The sequence below is a fragment of the Arachis stenosperma genome, chromosome 2 (genome assembly GCF_014773155.1).
Source record: "Arachis stenosperma cultivar V10309 chromosome 2, arast.V10309.gnm1.PFL2, whole genome shotgun sequence".
NCBI lineage: Eukaryota > Viridiplantae > Streptophyta > Magnoliopsida > Fabales > Fabaceae > Arachis > Arachis stenosperma.
Genome location: NC_080378.1, coordinates 57,859,449 through 57,859,909, shown reverse-complemented (window position 1 = coordinate 57,859,909; position 461 = coordinate 57,859,449). Strand labels below are relative to the sequence as shown.

The 461-nt window shown below is 39.5% G+C and overlaps 1 non-coding gene across 1 annotated transcript; it reads left to right on the top strand.

Annotated features, from left to right (window-relative positions):
* The first annotated feature begins 353 nt into the window (after positions 1-353).
* On the top strand, positions 354-461 carry LOC130963879 (small nucleolar RNA R71). The gene has a single exon (XR_009079996.1). It is a non-coding gene; the product is annotated as a small nucleolar RNA R71 (small nucleolar RNA).

Here is a 461-nt window from a genome sequence, read left to right as displayed (position 1 = left end):
GGATCAAAAGCTTCTTCCTTAGATGAAGCATCCTTAGTACTGTTTGGTGCATTTTGCATTCCAGACAGACTTTGAGAAATCAAATTGACTTGTTGAGTCAATATTTTATTCTGAACCAAAATGGCGTTCAGAGTGTCAATCTCAAGAACTCCTTTCTTCTGATTAGTCCCATTGTTCACAGGATTCCTTTCAGAAGTGTACATGAATTGGTTATTTGCAACCATTTCAATTAGCTCTTGAGCCTCTGTAGGCGTCTTCTTCAGATGAAGAGATCCTCCAGCAGAGCTATCCAAGGACATCTTAGATAGTTCAGAGAGACCATCATAGAAAATACCTATGATGCTCCATTCAGAAAGCATGTCTGAGGGACATTTTCTGATTAATTGTTTGTATCTTTCCCAAGCTTCATAGAGGGATTCTCCATCCTTCTGTCTGAAGGTTTGGACTTCCACTCTAAGCTT